This window comes from Neomonachus schauinslandi, chromosome 1, assembly GCF_002201575.2.
Source record: "Neomonachus schauinslandi chromosome 1, ASM220157v2, whole genome shotgun sequence".
In the NCBI taxonomy this organism is placed as follows: domain Eukaryota; kingdom Metazoa; phylum Chordata; class Mammalia; order Carnivora; family Phocidae; genus Neomonachus; species Neomonachus schauinslandi.
In genome coordinates this window covers 212,859,555-212,876,924 of record NC_058403.1, presented here as the reverse complement: position 1 = coordinate 212,876,924, position 17,370 = coordinate 212,859,555, and the positions used below count along the sequence as shown (strand labels likewise).

At 60.7% G+C, this 17,370-nt stretch overlaps 1 protein-coding gene across 1 annotated transcript in view; it reads right to left on the bottom strand.

Moving 5' to 3' along the window:
- GNG7 (G protein subunit gamma 7) overlaps positions 1–17,370 on the bottom strand; it is a 119,455-nt gene that overhangs the window by 38,389 nt on the left and 63,696 nt on the right. The window lies entirely within an intron of this gene.

Here is a 17,370-nt window from a genome sequence, read left to right as displayed (position 1 = left end):
ACACGTGCATATTTACGCATATACTTACTCCCCTATTTACACACTTACATACAGCTAATCACGCACAAAACCACAACTTATCGACGGGAGAACCATGGTATGAAAAGCCTAGTGGAATCCAGTAACCAGAATTAAGTCTAACTAAGGTAGGGGTAATAATGGCTCATAATGGTCTTAATTCTTGAATGAAACACACGCAAAATGACTTATAATCTGTTGATGTAGAACACCGCCAACATTTGGGTCGTCCGGGCACGTGGGGGCACAGTATCCCTGGCCCCCCCATGCCCAGAGCCCCCTCAGAGTGACAGGCACAGCCGTCCCAGACACTGTCCACTGTCCCTGGGGTCAGACCACCCCCTGTTGAGAACGCATACTAGAACCACCACCCCAGGAACTTAGAGCAGCGTCCACGGGGGCCACGCAGAGCCTGACGGGGCCTCACGTCGGGACGGGAGTTTGCCTCCGGAGCCACCCTTGGTTGGGCCAGCGTGTGCCCGGGAAAGCCACACCTTGGAGCCTCAGCTTTTCTATCTGCACGATGGGTTTCTCGGCACCTGTCAGAACTTAGGAGCAGCAAAGGAGAGGCTCACAGCATAAGGACTCGGAGCCACACGGGCCCTGCGGGCAGCCGTGGACAGAATGGCCCCTGAGACAAGTCTCAGCGGCATGTGGAATGTACTAGAAGGTTTTCTAGGAATAAACGACCCCCGACCCCAGTAGGAAAACGGCCAAGGACGTGAACAAGCAGTTCACACACTAAACCGCAAACATCTAAAGAGATGTTCAGCTTTAACAAACGAGAGGGCGGTGGTACATGACTGAGGCCACATCGGGCCCTCACTGCCGAGGGTCTAAGACCATCGGCGCCTGCACCTGGGGGGCCCGCCGCACGGGGACCTCTCCTGTGCCGGGAGCCTGGTGCCATCGGCCCGCCTTCTGGAAGGAAACCTGGACACGGCAGAGCCCTCTCGAACCTTCCAGCGGACGCCTGGTTAGACCCGGTTTCGTCCACAGCACAGGATAACCGACCGGGTCCGCCATGTGGAAGGGTGGGCTGGAGGCGCGCCACCGACTTCCTGCTCCCAGGGCGAGGCCCCCGACGCCCTGGAGCCGCGGGGGGCTTCCCTGGTCCAGGTGACATCCCGGCCAGAGCCCTCTGTCCTGCTCAGCTGCCGGGCCAGTGGGGGGGTCCCCTCTGGGCGCTGCCGGGGCGGCCCTCACCCAGGACCACAGGCTGGGCTTCGGGGAGCAGACGCTCCCTCCCACGGTCCCAGAGGGCGGGCTCCAGGCCGAGTCCTCTCTGGCACGTGGAGGTCGGGCCATGCCGGCACCGTCTGCAGGGTCTCTGCTCCTTTGTCCAGGGTCAGTGGACACTACGTTTCTGCACTGTCCTTCGCCAAACCACGGCGGGAGCTGCACGCAAGGCCCTCCGCCTGGGCTCCCTCCCGCCACGCTCCATGGCCAGCCCGCCTCTTCCTCCCTCCCGAGGCTCCGGGGGGGTCCTTCCTGCCTCCTCGGGTGCCCCCTGGTCTTCCCTCCCCCATGTGTCTGTCTGTCCAAACTGACCGCTTCTTCCAAGAACGCCCTGCCCCAGGATGAGCTCATCTCCAACCTTCCCTTACTCACATCTGCAAAGACCCTATTTTCAAACAAGGCCACAGTTGGAGGGTCCCGGTGGACGGGAATTTTGTGGGGACACTATTCGACCACTCCGTGCCTGTCGTTTGTGGGGAGGGTGACCCCTCTCTGAGCTCCGGGGTCAGAGGGCAGATGTGGGGTAGTCCTCAGGGGCCGACCTGCAGCTGCCTTGTTGCTTGCTCCCTGCAAGCTTCTGGTGAGAGGGGGCCCCCGGGGTGGGTGCTCACAGCTCACCGAATGGGCGGGAAGCCGCTCGCCGCCCCCACGTGACCCTTGCTTCCTCCCTGCCCACCCTCCTTGGGCCAGCGCAGCAGCCCCTCAGAACAGCCTCTTGCATACGTCCGGCGCTGGGGAGCTCACTCCCCTCCTCAACAACCGCTCAAGCCCTCACGGAGACCAGGCGCTTACCTCCGCTGCGGGCCGGGGTTTCGAAACGGCTTCGCTGAGACGCAGTTCACACACCTCACACTCGACCTATCTGAAGGGTCCTCCCAACCATCCCCACGCTTCATTTCAGAGCATTTCCATCACCCCACAAAGAAACCCCATACCCTCAGCTGTCACCCCCAACTGCCTTCCTCCCCCAGCCCCTGGCGGCCACTAGTCCCCTTTCTGGGGCTTTCCGCAGGCGGGGCTGTAAGCCAATTAGCTATCAATTAGCTCGGCAACAGCAATCAGACACAGACGCTCCGTGCTCTGACAACCCCTCAAGGACTCCAACGCCGGCTCTGCTCTTCTGAGCACAGGGTACCCCGCCGCTGTGCACAACGAGCCGGACCCCCGCGGACTGGTGGGAAGGTGCCCGGAAAGGCGCAGGTGGGTCGCAAGGGACGGGCTCCCTGAATTTCATGGGCCCCTTTGGGATCAGGGCCCCCAGCACCTGGCTCCCACCAGGTGTTTGCACTGATGCAGGAGGCCGGGCTGATCGGGCAGAAGCAACGGGAGACGCAGCCCCGTCCCTCACGTCTGTGTGTCCCGGGCCGGGCTGCTTCTCTGTTCTCCGCAGAGAAGCATCTCAACGCGAAATTGATACTCCCTCCTATGGTTCTGTGTCTGGAGACGCTGAGACAGGCTGCCGGGGCCACGGCTCCAGCTCGGCAGCCCCGGGGAGCCAGGAGCACCCCCAGGTGGGGGGCTTCCTGTGCACCCAGGGGCCTGGAGCCCAGCCAGGAGCCGTCCCCTGTGCTGGACGGAGTCCAGGTAAAACCCACCTGGCTTCCCCCATCATCCCTCTGAGAATCTCGGCTGTCCCTGCACCCATCCCGCTGCCCCGCCTGACGCCAGACAGCATGCCGGCCACGTACATTGTCGGTGGATGCTGAGCTGCAACCTGAGCGAGACTTTCTCTCCCAGAAAGCCCACGTTTTAAATTTAAAAAATTAAAATTGTGGTAAAATGCACATAACATAAAATTTACCACTTTAATCATATTAAGTGCACAGCTCAGCGGCATGAAGCACACTCACGCCGTCCTGAGACCACCCCCATCCTCTGTCTCCAGAACGTTCCATCTTCCTAAACATGGACTCCCCACCCCCTGCCCCAGCCCTGGCTCCCACCCTCTCCTCTCTGTCTCTGGGGACGGGACCCCTCTGGGGACCTCCTGGGAGTGGGGTCCTGTGGGATGTGTCCTTCTGGGTCTGGCTCCTGTCACTGAGCACGGTGTCCTCGGGGTCCCTCCACTTCGTGGCAGGTGTCAGGGTCCCTTCCTTCCTAAGGCTAAACAATATTCCAGTGTGTGGATGGACCACGTTTATTCATTCCCCTGTTGATGGACATAATCTTCAGCTACTGTGAATCCTGCTGCTATGAACAGGGGTGTGCAAACATCTCCTCGAGGCCCTGATTCTGTTCTTCTGGGTACAGACCCAGAAGTGGAGTTGCTGGATCATACAGTAAGTCTATTTTTAATTGCTTGAAGAAGATCCATACACCCACCAGACGGTTTTCCACAGCAGCTGCCCCATTTTACAATCCCACCAGCCGTGCACAGGGGTTTCAACCTCTCTGTGTCGTTGCCTGCTCGAAGCCCCATTCTAATCTGAACCACACAACGTGCTCGTGGTTTCCCCACGGGCCTGCCGGGAGGCCCCCTGAAAGACGGCGTCTGTGTCGGGCTTTGTTTTGCTCACGGGAGGAAGGATGTCCCTGGATTGCTGGGAACCAGGGAAGAGATCCTAGCTGGATTTTGGTGTGCGCGCGCATGCGTGTGTATTAGGGCCATCCTTGAGGACTGCTCTGGAAAGCCGCTCGGAGATGAACAAGCCAGGAGGAGGACCACCCTCTCGCACGCACGCACGCACATGCAGACACACAGATGCACGTTGCATGCATACATATTCCCAGAACAGGGGTCGCGGGGCTGGTGGCCCCCGAGACTGAGTCTCCCACCCCGAGGCCGGGCCGCGCCGGGTGACGTGCAGGCATGCAGCCCGGGCGGGCCGGGAGGCCGGCAGCAAAAACAAACAGGCCGGGTCAGTTCCAGCAGCACGCTCCGTCCGGCCTGCACGTGGGGCGCGGGGAGTCCGCACGGGTGGGGTCTGGCTCCTTCCTGCAGGGCAGGCGTGGCTCCCGGGCACGTGCAGAGCCCCCAGAGGACGGGGCCGCCAGCACGGGAGGGAGCCAGGCCAAAAGCGACTGCCGGCCATCCTCACCCGCCTGGCATTGCATTTGGTCTGAGCTCATGGACTCCAGCCACCGGGGCCCTGCAGGGTGCAAGGCTCTGGAGGCCTGGAGGCTCCTGCTGGCGGGTGCGCAGGCTGGGGCCCCCGGTCAGCGGGTGTGTTTTCCACCACACACACTGTGGCTTCAGACACCACCCATTTAGTGTCTGCATTCGGGGGGTCCCTGCCCCAAGGCCCCCGAGTGCCGGCTGGGGCTGCCGTCTCAGCAGAAGCCCGATGGAGGAAGGCCTGTCCCTGCCCGGTCAGGTTGCTGGTACAGTCTGCCTCCCTGTAGCTGCAGGAGTGGGGTCGCCGCCTTGGGCTGGCTCAGGGCCCAGAGGCCGCCCTGGGGTCCTAGCCACGTGGCCCCCTCCAGGACCCCCTCCTGACGTGGCAGCTTGCTCCTTCACGGCCAGCAGGGGAGACTGTGACTACGGGGCTGCTGAATGGTCTTACATGACACAAGGTGCTCACGGCGCTCTACGTCGTCGTGGTGCAGAACTCGCGCTCGCAGATTTGTGCACCTGTAGTTAGGGATAAATCTGGAAGGAAAGGCAGCGCCCTCCTATAGGAAGCGCCACGGGGTCCGCATGCAGCACGGTGACATTGCGCCAAGAGGTGAGTTTCGACGTAAGGCTCAGAGATTTGCCAGGACGCCGGAGGCCGAGCCAGGCCCTCGGGGAGGCAGCCCCCTGCACTTGCCCCAGACTCGGCTTCATAAAGTGACATGTGCTTTTCCTACTGGACTGAATCTCTTCCTGACTCTACTTCAATCTCCGAGAAAGGAGGCAGAATCACGCACAGCCGAGCTGGGGCGCATGCACCCAGCCAGTCGTCCTGCAGGGCTGAGGGGCTGGCGAGCTGCCCCAGGGCTCGGCCCACTGCTGGTGGCCCCAGGCCCCGTTACTGTGGAACCCAGAGCACCTGGCAGAGAAGCAGCCGCTTGCTGTCCCTACAGATCGCCTCAGCACAGCTGACATCAGGCTGACTCGTTTTCGGGGGCGTCCCGGGCACCGTGGGGCGTGGAGCAGCATCCCGGGGCCCAGAATCAGTGTCAGGTACAGACACACTGCTGGGAAGGATTTCTAAGTCACATGACTGGCACAGGGGGGAGGGGGGCTGGAACCCGTGTCTCCCGCTTCCCGGGTTGTGGGGTGCGGATCCCAGACTGACCCCCCCCCCACATGGAAAACAACCAGCCCTGGCCAGGGGCCAGCGTCACTGGTCTGCGAGGGGCCAGGAAACGGCCAGAGAGGCTAAAAGGGAAAACATCCTGAGAATGCAAACCGCCCCTCCCCGGCCCGGGCCCTCACCCGCCCACCCCGGCCGACACCGGGTTCCTGCTCCTGCCTGCGCAGCTCTGGGTGCAGAGGCCTGGGTAGTGGCCGCCCAGACAACCTGACACATGTCATGTGACTCCAGGTCGTTCTGAAACTTCAGGGCATCAGTGACAGCACAATGGCCACCATCCCCGGCCGCAGGTCACCCTGTCCTGCACAGCGGCTGGCTGGGCGGGCCCCCAGGGCTGGCCAGTGCTCCCCTGGGACCCCACGGGGCCCCAGCCCCCCATGCTGGCCGTCGGGCGGGAGCCGGGTGGGCAGGGAGAGAAGGGACAATGGGAAAGTCAGACAGTGGATGTGGGGAAGGCGGGCAGGGGGACCAGCCGACTCGCTGGCAGGAGCTCGGGCCTCCGAGACCTGAGCACAGAGTGGCTTCAGCTGGGAAGTGCTGGGAGCGTTTACCTCAGGTCTGGAAGTGTTCAGGGTACCAAGGTGGGCAGACAGGCGGTTCTGCCTCTGCTCACCTCCTCGGGACCCAGGAGGACAGGCCACCCATCAGAACGAGGCGGGAGGGCAAAGGTACTTTTCTAGGCATCACAGAGGCAAACCACAGGGGTGTAAATCCCTACCCTCAGTAACTGTTATAATAAACACCCATTCAGCAGCTTAATTCCACACCAAGTTGTTCCTTACCGTTCTGGAGGTCAGGAACCCAAAATGGGCCTCCCAGGGCTAAACCCCAGCACAGGCAGGGCTGGTCCCCCCGGGGCCCCAGGGAGACCCGGCTCCAGCCTCTTCCTGGCCCGTGGCCCCCGCTCCATCCTCACCCCCAGCAGCGCGGGGTCTGCCCATCTCTGGGACTCCCACCCTCTGCCTCCCCCTCATGAGGGCCTCCTGAGGATGCTGGGCCCCCCGGGAACCCAGGGTCACCCCCCCTTGGGGGCCCGACAAGGTCCCCTCTGCCACGTGAGGGGATGCGTCCACAGGTCTTCCCAGGACAGGGATGTCTTTGGGGACCAGAGTGGACACACACACACACACTACTCTAAGAAGGATCTTTTAAAATGACTGCCTGTGTTTAGGGGCGCCTGGGTGGCTCAGTCGTTAAGCGTCTGCCTTCCGCTCAGGTCATGATCCCAGGGTCCTGGGATCGAGCCTTGCATCGGGCTCCCTGCTCGGCGGGGGGTCTGCTTCTCCCTCTCCCACTTCTGCTTGTGTTCCTGCTCTTGCTATCTATCAAATAAATAAAATCTTAAAAAAAAAAAACACTCGGGGCGCCTGGGTGGCTCGTTAAGCGTCTGCCTTCGGCTCAGGTCATGGTCCCAGGGTCCTGGGATCGAGCCCCTCATCGGGCTCCCTGCTCCGCGGGAAGCCTGCTTCTCCCTCTCCCACTCCCCCTGCTTGTGTTCCCTCTCTCGCTGTGTCTCTCTCTGTCAAATAAATAAATAAGATCTTTAAAAAAATAAAAAATAAAAATGAAATGACTGCCGGTGTTTAAAATCAGGATGTTATAACAATTCGTGTGACCCACGCCTCAGGTTTTGGTAACTCCTCATATTCTTGGATCCCCCACCCTGCCCCAAACCCATCCACCAGCCTGCTGACAGCCTCTAGGCTGCCTTTCTTTCAAACTCAGTTCAGCCACTGCCTCCTCCAGGAAGCCTTCCTGGCCTTGCTTTTCCCTGGACAGGCTGCCTCAGTGCCATTTCCTCCTTGGCCACTCCAACTAGGCTATATCAGGGCTTTAAGCAATCTTTGCAGCCCAGTGCCCACCCTGAGCAGACTCAATAAATAAGGAGCCACAAAGGGTTCGTGGTGGGGGGTATGTGTGCAGGAGATCAGGGCCCATCATCCCTGCCCCACCCCCCAGCCTCCGGTCCCGTGCCCATGACCTCAGGCCCCTCGTCGGACAGAGGGACAAGGCAGGACACATCCCTGAGGCTCTTGGGGCTCACCTGTCTTCTTGCCCCTCTGGCCCCTATCCGGCCACAAGGAGGACCCGAAATGGGCCGTATAGGACAGTCTCCGCGGCCCCCACAGCCGGTGCGGTCTTGGCAATCCCAGCCTGACAAGTCGTTAATTTGCGGTCTGGCCTCAACCTGCCCCCAACATAGGTTTTCTGAAGGACAGAAAGTCCCCAGTAAGGAGACAAGAGGAAAAGCAACAAAAGGACAGGTGGCTATGTCCTCACTTGCAAATCACCCGGGCCGGCTGGGGGCTGGTCTCTGAGTTCTCCAACCACAGGAGGTGAGCGCACCCCACTGCTGTGGGTGGGGGTGGGGGGCCGCCTCACTCGCCCCTGGGCTCCCCAGACACTGCCGCCAGGCCCCCCAGCTGCATGCGTGGTTTTGTGCCCCACCCTGTGCAGACGAGGTCTCCTGCTCTGCATTCCCGGGGGCACCTGCCTTTGAGGGTGGAGACCATGGGACATGCCCCCCGCCCCCACGTGCCTGGCAGAGTCCCACTCAGTCCTCGCCACTCAGCAGCTGTTGGGTCGGAGCGAAGCACGATTTGGTACAGGGCGCAGCTCTGCCCACGGCTGGCACAACTCTGGGGTGAAATACTGAGGTTTTCAGAAGGCGCCATGTGGCTGGTTACACAGCCTGGGCTGGGGAAGAGTGGATGTGTGGGAGCGGGTGGGAAGCTGCGTGTGCGAGCAGCTTGGGGAGGGCCCCGTAGGTGGCCGGTGCCCTGCCGGGTGCCTGATGTCGGTCCTGTGACTCTACTTGTAAACACAGGACGGCAGTGTCGTCTGGACCCGTCTCCGATCTCCTGTGGGGATTAGAACTTTGGTCTACGGGATTCCTAATTTACCATAACAAATGAGAACTGCTTCACCACAGGAACAAAGGACAAAACGCTGAGGTCCTTAATATATTAAGATCTCCAATAAATCAGTAAGAGGTCCACAAACCACTTAATGAATGTGAGATCCTGACTAGTGTGGACAACAGAAAAAGCTCCCTGGTGGTTTAACCGGTGACATTCGCCTCAGTTCTAGGCTTTGGTCAATGGTATTGCAGGAAGGTTGATTTCTGATCAATGTTTGGTGGTTATGGAAGATGCTGACCAAGAGGAAGCTGGGTGAAAGGTATATGGGAATTCTTTGCATTGTTTCTGCACTTTTTAAAAAAAACTTCCATAGATTTTATTTATTGATTTGACAGAGAGAGACGCAGCAAGAGAGGGAACACAAGCAGGGGGAGTGGGAGAGGGAGAAGCAGGCTTCCCGCCGAGCAGGGAGCCCGATGTGGGGCTCGATCCCAGGACCCTGGGATCATGACCTGAGCCGAAGGCAGATGCTCAACCGACTGAGCCACCCAAGTGCCCTTGTTTCTGCACTTCTTCTGTAAGTAGAAAAGCATCTCAAGATTTTAAAAAATGAACGGTTCACAACGGACGTCAGCAATCCACAAAAGGCATGACAAATGACCATGAATGAAAAATGCGCCACTCTGCAGTAATCCAAATGTTATCGATGACTCGAGGAGATGGTCCTTTCAGCCTCTGATCCAAGGAGACCAACAAGCCAGGCCCCTGGATGTGATGAGGGGCCCTGGATGGGGCATGCCCGGGAAAGGGGTGGGGCAAGTGACAGAATTCAGACGCGGACCTTGGAGATGGAGTTGACGTGGAGCTTCCCGATTCCGCTAACGGTCCTGCAGTTATGTAGGAGAGTGTCCTTGTTCTCAGTAAATTCCCGCTGGAAGATTTAGGGGCGAGGGCACCGATGTCTCCACGTTAATCTCCAACAGCTCAGAAAAAATTAACTACACACACGTTCAACTACGCACATGCATAACTCTGCGTGTACAGATGACTACGTTCCTATGTCTGCTACAAACATCACTCTCTGCACATGTATGTACACACCCCGTGCACACACAACAGAAACACGCACATACATGTGCACGTACACATGTGCACACACACACAGGGGAGGCAGGATGAGCAAACAGGGCAGCTGGAAGCACCAGCAGCCTGGCGTGCAAAGGGCACGTGGGGTTCCTTGCACTCTTCTTGCAACTTTCCGGTAAGTTTGCAACCAGAGCAAACACAAGAGTCGGTCTGGGAGGGATTCCAGCGGCTATGTCCAGGTGAACTTTCCTCATTTTTACAAAATGGGAATAGTGGTCACACGCCACAAAGTTCATCCTCTTAAAGCGAACGGTGCAGTGCACCGTTTCTTTAAACCCTATGTGTTTCCTGAAAAAACAATTTGAAGACGAGTATGTGTCACTTTTATAAATAGGAAGCAAGAGCTATTTTTGAAAAGCCCTGACCTTTTGCCCCCTCTGCAGACTGTGGACAGCAGTGGGGGGCTGGCCAGGGTCCAGAGGGCTGGGGGATGGCAGGAGCCTGAGCAGTGCTTGGCCCACGCTGTGGCGGCCAGCCCCTTGTTGGTGCAGGTGCTGGGGCGGCTGGCATTTCCCACCTTCTAGAGCGCCTTGTTGCTCTCTGATGACTTTCCCATCTGCTCTGCAGGTCCATAAATTCAAAGCAAGGGCCGCACACGGGAGCCGCCTGGGGCAGCGTGTCTGGCCTGGGAAGCCGTGAGCCAGGGTGTGTGAGGAGGAGCCATGAGCCCAGCAGAGGCCGAGGGACGGGGCACGGCAGGAAGGAGCCAGGCCGGCCTAGGCACGCATCACAGTCCAGACATCTGCCGGCCAAGGGCCTTGGTCTCTGAGACTCAATTTCCTCAAATGGGAAAAGGACACAGAGGGGATGCACACACCCCTCAGCGGGAACTCAGACTAAATACTATATTTGGATCCAACAGAACATGACCTCAAAGTCATCTCGGCCTGGGCACAAGGTCAACCACGGGGACGACACGACCCCTGACATGACGTCAGGAGAAGGGCACTTCAATCAGGGGTCTTCCTCCCCGAAACCCGTCACCCCAGTCTGACCGTGAGAAAAACACTAGACAAACCCCAGCGGGGGAGACTTTCTACAAAATTCTTGGCCAGTCCTCCCCCAAACAGTCCGGGTCACGTAAGCAAGGAAAGTCAGAACTTGTCACAACCAAGACAAATAGTCCAGGTCACAAAAGCAAGGAAAGTCAGAACTTGTCACAACCAAGCGGGCCCTACGGAGACATGGTGGAGAAGCGAACGTCAGGCGGGACAGGGCGCAGGAGGCGGACATGATGGCAGGGCTGGCGACACGGGAATAAACCGCAGAGGCCGACGCACCAACGCGGTCTCGTCCAGGCCAACGCCAGGGGAGGCTGCCGGGCGGTGGCTGGCACCCTCAGCTGGCCTTGCGACTGCTCGGTAAACCTAAAACCATCTAGAGCAAGAGGGTTCACTCTAGAGATAACCAGAGCTGGCCAAGTGCTTCCTGAGGGCTCCATGCCACATGACCCCCAGCACCACCCGCTTCCCGCAGGGAAGGAGGTCTGAGAGCCGAGCGTGTCCAGTGGGCCGTTCTGGGCCGGCGGTCCTGGCTCGCGCCCCGTGCCCCCTGCTGCGGGACGGCCCTGCGCGGGAGGACGCTGCATCTTCCTACAGGCCCGTCCCCTCCGGGCACTGGTAGGTCCTCATCGTTAGGGTAGGGGTCCTGTGCCCCCGAAACGTTCCCCTGGTGGTGTCAGCATCTGCAGTGGGTTGAATCAGGCCCCTGAGCCCGTGACGCGACCTTACTTGGAAAGAGGGTTGTTGCGGATGTAATCAAGTTAGCAAGAGGCCGTTCGAGTAGGGGCCCTAATGCGATACGACGATGTCCTTGTAAGAAGAGGGGAACCTGGACACGGAGACGCGCGGAGGACAGGACCATGGGAGCACGGAGACAGACTGGAGTGATGCTCTCACTGGCGCCTCGGGAGGGAGCGCGGCCCTGGGTGTCCGACGGCTGGCCTCCGGAGCCGAGGGAGGACGGACCTGTGTGGTTTTTGGCCGCCCCGTGCGTGGCTGCTCTGCCGCGGAGCGGCCTGGGGATGCTGACCCAGCTGGCGGTGGTGAGCCTTTCTGCGGTTATCCGCTGTCCTCTACACGGGCGCGCCCCCGCCCTCTCTGTGCCACGGGCAGAGGAACACGTCCAGAGAGGGGGACATTCCACGAGGCGAGAACGGGGCCAAGGAGACTAGCGCGTGCGGGGTCGGGAGCACACCCGGCGGCCCGCTCTGAGAGCACAGCCGAGGGCCAGCGCGGCGGCTGTGGATTCGCGCTGGGCGTGAGATGACGCGAGGGCCCCGGCGTAGTGCGGACGGGCGGCAGCGTCCCTGTTCTCACACAGAGGGGCTGGGGCGCGACGCCTGTGGGTCACTTGCAGACGTAAGGTGCGTGTGCGGAGGTGAGTGGGCAGGTGGCGGGCAGGCAACAGACCGACTGGCAGGGATGGGTGGGCGGCGGAGAGAGAGCACGCACGCACACGCCCCCCCCCCCCGATGCTGCCTGGAACACTCCTGAGCCCAAGTTCTCCGACACAGTCCCCCGAGGCCTCCCTCCCGCGTGCCCCTGGCCCACCCTGCCGGCCCCGCTCCCCGCTCCCCGTCACCCTGCTCGCCAGGCACTGTCCCTGCCACTCGTTCTCTGTTCTCGGAGGGCTCCCGCCTCGGGCCCCCCACGCAGACCCGAGCCTGGCCCACAAGTCCTTGCTGTAACCTGGCCGCCCCCAGCACGGCGGACACGGGGCTGGGTTGTTCTCGGGGGCGTCCCGGGCGCTGTGGGGTGGAGCAGCATCCCTAGCGCCCCCGCCTTGATGCCAGGAGCTGCTCCAGTCCCGACAACCAGGGGGTCCCTAGGTGTGGCCCGGTGTCCCGGGGGGCTAGATGACGGCCAGTCCTCGCCCCCACGAAGAGGCTCACTGTGGGGATGGACCACGTCGGGGTCGGGGGCTGATGCCGGGCTCTCTGCCCAGGCTCTGGGCTCGGAGGGAACCGAGGTCATGGAGACTTGGAGCCAGGGAGGGGCAGGCTGCTGACGGGCTCCGGCTGGCTGGCCTCTGGGGAGCTGTTTGCTGTGTTTTCCCTCCCAGAGAGCTCAAGAGTGCAGATCCCACCCCCAGATAAGGACGGGGACCCTTGCTACAGAGTCACGTGGAAGGGAAGCTGGTTACCCTCGCCCCTCCCCCCAGCGACGCCCCACCTTCCACAGTGTGAACCCTGCAGCTGCCCCTGGGTCAGCACACACTCACCAACGGCCCCCTCGTTTCTTCTGCAACTCCGTTCACTGAGTGTACGTTTAAGGGAAGACACGTCAAGGCAACAACCCCCCATTTTTGAATCCTGGCCCGGGGCCAGCTTGGTGCCCCCACCCAGCAGCGAACGGGGCAGCGGGGCGGGCAGCGGGGGCAGCCACCGGGACCCGGACGTGGGTGTCGTGCGGCAAACAGAGTAAGTAGCCGGGCACATTCGGAGGCCTGTTTCTGCGGCCGGGGACCGCACTTGTGCATGCAAGGAGGGAAGGCAGACACCCACTGGGAGGGGCCGGGCTGCTGGTGGGAGCTCCGCGCGCACGCTGGGCAGCTTTCTCAGCGGGAGGCAGACAGGTGCACGCGTGACACGTGAGCATATACACGGAGGACCCAGAGCTGAGACGTGAGACAGAGCCAGCGGGAAGTGGTCTCGGGCGCATGCACACACACCATGGTGCACACGCACCAGTCTACATGGGCCTCCCAGCTCTGCCCATGGAGGGCACCTGGAAGCCATGACACCCCACAGTGATGAGCCCCGACAAGGGAGTCGATGGCCGCCATGAGACTGATTTCATTTCACACCACAGGCCCTAACGCCACGTCTGCAGTTGGCGAACAACACATCTGCGATTCTCTAACACCTGCTGAATGGCCCCCGAGCACATGCCCGCCGTCCTGAGCTTATGGAAGCAGCCCATCTTGCTGCTTGTTCGCCAACACTTGGCAAAAGGAGCGACTCAGACGATTCTCATCAAAGCGCTCGTTCCCAGGACCAGACAGGGCCAGCTACTACAGATTCAACTGAGGTCGGCAAAGTGCATGGGCCCAATCCGGCCCACTGCTTGCTTTTGTCAATAAAGTTTTATTTATCGGAACACGGCCGTGCACATCCATTTACAATAACCACAGAGGCCACGTGGCTGAGCTGAATCACTGCAACAGAGACCTGATCCCCAAAGCTGGAAATATTTGCTGTCTGCCTGGCCCTTCGCAGGAAGTCCGCCCCCCTCTGGATGAAGCGGACTTCAGGCACTTCCCAGGCACTCTTTCAGCGGGGACCACAGTGCTCCCTGCTGCCTCTGGCCTTTGAGCGGCCCTCGCCTCTGCATCTCCCTCCTCTCTTAAAGTGGCGCCTTCACCCTTCTGACCCGAGAGACCCCCTCAGCCTGTCCCACTCCGGCCCATTCTCCTTTAAACAAGAGATGGTCCACCAGGAGGATTTCTTTGCTGTGGGTCGGTGATTCTCAACTGGGGGTAATTCCTTCCTCCCCCAGGGGACACCAGGCGATGTCTGGGGGCGTCCGTGGTCCCCACGACTGGGGCACTCCTGGCACCGAGGAGTGGTGGTCTGGGATGCTGCTCAGCCCTCCCCCCAGCACCCAGGATGACAGCAGAGAATGACCCGGCCTGGTGTTAGTGGTGCAGGGGTGGGTGGGTGGGTGGTGGGGACGACCCTGCCTTAAGCCTCAAGTAGCAACATCCAGGATGTCTGGGCGGCGAGGCTTGGAACTGAGCTAAGGCATCCACCCAGCTGGGGGAGGCCGGCCACACCCTGCTTCGGGGAATCAGGATTCAGGTCCTCAGCAGCCTCTGCTTTCCTGCACTCTGAAGCAAGAGACCACAGGGGACAGGGACCGCCAGACACCTGGTGAAGGGGACGCTGGCAAGGCCACGTTCACAGAGCTGTGGCATGCACGGGGCACGAGGAACAGACCCACCCCTCCCTCGTGAAGCTCACAGTTCCGGAAGGAAGCGTGTGATCCCGCCAACACAGAATTAGAAACCAGGATGACAGGTTTCAATGAAAAGCACAGAAAGTCATGAATGCACGGACGGGGGTCCTGATTTCCCTCGGGGAGGGTCAGGAGGTGACTTTTAAAAGGAGAAGAGTGCTTAGGAGGTGTAGGGGTGAGGAAGGGAGGGATGCATTAACCCACAAACCCGCCGATGCATTCTCACTTTTTGGATTTGCGTTGAGAAGTGGGGGGGGGGGCTGCGGCCCAGCCGGGGGTGGGGGGCGGCTCTCCAGGGCTCTAGACGTCAGGAAGCAGCGACCCCCCCGCTGCTAAGTGATCAGACATGACGCAGGATCACCGGCACGATCATCATCTCTCCAGTCCTGCAGGGGCCCAGAGAAAGGAGGCTTTGGGCTCTGCCCCTCAACAACTCTGGCCAGCAGTGTCCACAGCATCCAGCACCAGGCCCAGGGCCTGCTGCGGGGAGGTCTGCCTTCCGCCTCGCCAGGGCCACCCACGGGGTCTGCTCAGACAGCCTGGGGTTGGTCGGACTCTTCCACTCAGCTCCCCAGCGTCCTTTTTGCTTTTAATTTCTATCTAAATTTTTTTTTTACATTTTGAAATCATTATCGATTCCTAAGAGGTCGCAAAAAAACGTATAGTGGAGCCCTCACCCAGCCTCCCCCAGTGGCGATGACTTGTGTATAGTTAACAACATCACTGAACAAACGTCCGGAAAAATGACGTTGACACGATGCTCACTCAACGATCTGCGTGTGTCTCTCGAGGCAACTTGAGCACACGCGTAGGTTCACGCCCCAGCACCCCCGTCACGACGCCCTCCGGCCGACCAGCAGCGCCCCTCCTCCTCCTCGCCGCTAGCCCTTCTCCACCGCACTGGCCCCGCGTCCATGCTCCTCAACAAGACACAGCAAGCCGGGCCAGCGGCAGCTGCGGGCAGGGTCCAGGCCACCCGGGGTGTGTCCCGGGAGCGCACGCTGGTTTAACACGTGCGGTGGGTCAACGTGCCACATCGCGTCGCGTCAGCAGGACAAAGGACAAAGCCACAGATGGAGGCAGCAAAGACTTCACAAATCTCTACACGCCCCCGTCATAAAAACACTCCTCAAGCTGAGAAGAGAAGGGAACTTTGGCGACCTGACGGAGGGCCTCCACAGAAGCACAGCCACGCGCGTTCCCACGACGAAAGCCCGCAGAGCTGGGGAGGGCAGGGGCACCCGCTGCACAGCGTCATGCCGGACGTCCCGGCCTGGGCGGCTGGGCCAGGAGGGGACATAAAAGGCGTCCAGATGGGAGAGGAGGCCAGAGAACCACGTCTGCACTGCACTTGACATCATCTGGTGCAGCACGGCACGCAACAGGCTGCCTGGGGACCTAGCGGGTGTGCGGGGCCAGCAGCCTCTCCCCCAGCGTGGCGGGGGCGAGGGAGGGGCTGCTGGGTGACGGGAGTCCGGCTGAGCCACGACCGGCCTTTGCGTCCCCATCGGCTAGAAGGGCATCAGATTGCACGGTTGCACGGAGATCATGCCACGCGGGCTCTCTGCACAGGGACAGGTAGTAGGCAGACCTCAGAAAGCACGTCAAGAGTTGTTTTTTGCCTTTTTCTTTTCTTTTCTTTCTTTTAAAGTCAACAGCTGCCCAGGGCGGTCAAAGGGCCTGTTCCTCCACTGGGAACAGGGTGGGGACAGAGGGCGGCTGGAGCCGGACGCCAGCCCTGCGGGAACGTTGTCCCGTCTGGGGCTGTATTTCTTCTCCATCCTCCTCTGACCTTCATTCCAAACGGCCTGCTGACGTATCCGTCCTCAGCCCGTGTCGTGGGAACCCCACACTCAGGGTGTAGTGCTCTGGGAAGCCGGCAGCCCCTGCAGACTGGGCGGCCGGTCAGCCCCGACTGCTCCGGCAGGCGTCTTCCCCCCGGGCCCCCCTTGGCTCTGCGGTACCATTCTCCTGCCTGGTTGCCGTGCCGTGACACTGGGGGCCCCATGCTGTCCCCGGGGGCCGGCCGGCTCCCAGGTCCCCTTCCCCGCAGCTCCTCACAGTCTCGGGCCTGCTCTCGACCTTCCCGCACTGTCCCCACCTCTACTCCTCGAATGCTCCCTCCTCCGGGGCCAGGCCATGGATCTGGCGCCCCTGGGCCCTGCGCCACGGCGGTATGATCTTTGTGTCATTTAAAACGTCACTGCGCACGCGCGGCCCCAGGCTCGGATCCGAGCCCACGACGCTCAGGGAGGGACCCAGACATGGAAGGCCACGCGGGGTGTGAGTCCACGTGGGTGACACGTCCGGAACGGGCTCATCCACGGACGGGAAGGGGGCTCGGGGGGGGGGGGGGGGGGCGGGGGAGAAGGTGGGGAGTGACCGTTGATGGGGGCGGGGACACTCAGGGAGGGACCTGGACACGGAAGGCCACGCGGGGTGTGAGTCCACGTGGGTGACACGTCCGGAATGGGCTCATCTGCAGACGGGAAGGGGGCTCGGGGGGGCCGGGGGCGGGGGGCGGGGATGGGAGGATGACTGCTGATGGGGGCAGGGTGCCCTTTGGGGTGATGGAATGTTCTGGAATTAGATGGGGCTCATGGTTGTGAATTCTGCAAATATACTAAAAACTGTTGAATTCTACAGTGAAAATGGGTGAAGTTTATAGTTTGTAAATTTTGTCTCAATAAGGTGTTAGAAAATAAAGGACAGGCAACAACATTACCAAGAGGTTGGGCCCTGGGCGCCTGGGTGGCTCAGTTGGTTAAGCGACTGCCTTCAGCTCAGGTCATGATCCTGGAGTCCCGGGATCGAGTCCCGCATCGGGCTCCCTGCTTGGCAGGGAGTCTGCTTCTCCCTCTGACCCTCCTCCCTCTCATGCTCTCTGTATCTCATTCTCTCTGTCTCAAA